The 2425-nt window shown below is 46.8% G+C and overlaps 1 pseudogene; it reads right to left on the bottom strand.

Annotated features, from left to right (window-relative positions):
* Window positions 1-267: 267 nt before the first annotated feature.
* LOC134930097 (5S ribosomal RNA) lies at window positions 268-387 on the bottom strand (annotated as a pseudogene).
* Window positions 388-2425: the final 2038 nt, after the last annotated feature.

Consider the following 2425-nt stretch of genomic DNA (forward strand, 5'->3'; position numbering starts at 1 on the left):
ATAAGTTTTTGATATATAGACCACTATGGAATATATATATTGAATAAACAATAATAATGAGCGGACTTTAAAATGAATGGTTATATAGTTGCATGAAATAAATGTGAATAAATATGACAAAATAACATTAAGGTGCATGGTGCAAGATAAGTTTTTTTACACGTATGGATAATATAAGGTGCAAATTATGTGAATCAGTAATGGTAATTAAGTGATCATTATGACATGCTCATGTAGGCTTTTACAATCAGGCTTTTACAATCAGTTTGGTTACAGTACCTGATCTTCCCAGGTGGTCTCCCTGTTCTGGTACTGATCAGGCCCGACACTGCTTTGCTTCCAAGATCGGGCGAGATTGGGCCTTTCCAGTGTGGTTTGACTGTAATAATTACTACTTACCATACATGTGTCATAATTATACCGTGACTATGAGCATACAGTGATGTGGGGTTTAATAGGGATGGGGAAAGGGAAGGGGATGGGGGGAAAAATAGGGGGGGGGGGGGCGGGTGCTATGCAGGGTGTGATAAGGGAAGTAAAGTGAAACTAGTGTGAATACTGGGGTGGGAGGTGAGGGGAGGGGGGGGGGGGGAAGGGGGTGTACTAAAAAGGTTAAGGATCCAAACCGTGATGACACCACGGCCGTGTAAATTCACAGGAACGGAGCAATTTCATAGTAATCATTAAATCCCCTCGGATGGAGTGTTTGCAGTTGGAAAATCCAATACATTTCTCTACGTGAGAGTTTATTGGCAAGGTCGCCACCTCTCTCTACCAGCTTAACAAGTTCAAATGCCAAACGTCCTGCACGGTGTTGGGCTGTAAGCACAACCCCCACCTGTGGACGTCGGGCCCTCATACCACCCTCATGGAGTCTATTTCTGATCGTTTGAGTAGACACATGCACATTTGTGGCTTGCTGGAGGTCATTATGCAGGGCTCTGGCAGTGCTCCTCCTGTTCCTCCTTGCACAAAGGCGGAGGTAGCGGTCCTGCTGCTGGGTTGTTGCCCTCCTACGGCCTCCTCCATGTTTCCTGATGTACTGGCCTGTCTCCTGGTAGCGCCTCCATGCTCTGGACACTACGCTGACAGACACAGCAAACCTTGCCACAGCTCGCATTGATGTGCCATCCTGGATGAGCTGCACTACCTGAGCCACTTGTGTGGGTTGTAGGGAGGTCAAACAGGCACGTTGAGGCCACACACACTACTGAGCCTCATTTTGACTTGTTTTAAGGACATTACATCAAAGTTGGATCAGCCTGTAGTGTGTTTTTCCACTTTAATTTTGAGGGTGACTCCAAATCCAGACCTCCATGGGTTAATACATTTGATTTCCATTGTTACTTTTTGTGTGATTTTCTTGTCAGCACATTCAACTATGTATAGAACAAAGTATTTAATAATAATATTTCATTCATTCAGATCTAAGATGTGTTATTTTAGTGTTCCCTTTATTTTTTTGAGCAGTGTACAGTATATAGTAAAATGGATTGTCGTACTCAGTAGTGGCTCTTGCTCTTTTTGCCCGGGGCACCGCTGTCCCAAGGGCGCCGCCACCGTGGCAAGAGCCACATCCTGATCCCCGCTCCCCGGCTGCACCTCTAGTGTCTGTGTGGCGCTGCTATGGGAGAGACATTATGACGTCTCTCCCATAGAGAGCAGCCTCCTTTGCCTATATTGTGGGCAGATGTATAGGCTTGAATGGCCTTTTGCTGCTCCTCCATCTTCTGAAGCATATAGAGGGTTGAATTCCACCTCGTTACCACCTCTTGCTTCAGATGATGGCAGGGCAGGTTCAGGAATGTTTGGTGGTGCTCCAGTCTTCGGCACGCGGTGGCTGAATGCCGAAAGTGGCCCGCAATTCTTCGGGCCACCGACAGCATCTCTTGCACGCCCCTGTCATTTTTTAAATAATTCTACACCACCAAATTCAATGTATGTGCAAAACATGGGACATGATGGAATTTGCCCAGATGTAATGCACGCACAATATTGGTGGCATTGTCCGATGTCACAAATCCCCAGGAGAGTCCAATTGGGGTAAGCCATTCTGCGATGATGTTCCTCAGTTTCCGTAAGAGGTTGTCAGCTGTGTGCCTCTTCTGGAAAGCTGTGATACAAAGCGTAGCCTGCCTAGGAACGAGTTGGCGTTTGCGAGATGCTGCTACTGGTGCCGCCGCTGCTGTTCTTGCTGCGGGAGGCAATACATCTACCCAGTGGGCTGTCACAGTCATATAGTCCTGAGTCTGCCCTGCTCCACTTGTCCACATGTCCGTGGTTAAGTGGACATTGGTACAACTGCATTTTTTAGGACACTGGTGACTCTTTTTCTGAGGTCTGTGTACATTTTCGGTATCGCCTGCCTAGAGAAATGGAACCTAGATGGTATTTGGTACCAGGGACACAGTACCTCAATCAAGTC

This window comes from Pseudophryne corroboree, chromosome 5 (genome assembly GCF_028390025.1).
Source record: "Pseudophryne corroboree isolate aPseCor3 chromosome 5, aPseCor3.hap2, whole genome shotgun sequence".
In the NCBI taxonomy this organism is placed as follows: Eukaryota; Metazoa; Chordata; class Amphibia; order Anura; family Myobatrachidae; genus Pseudophryne; species Pseudophryne corroboree.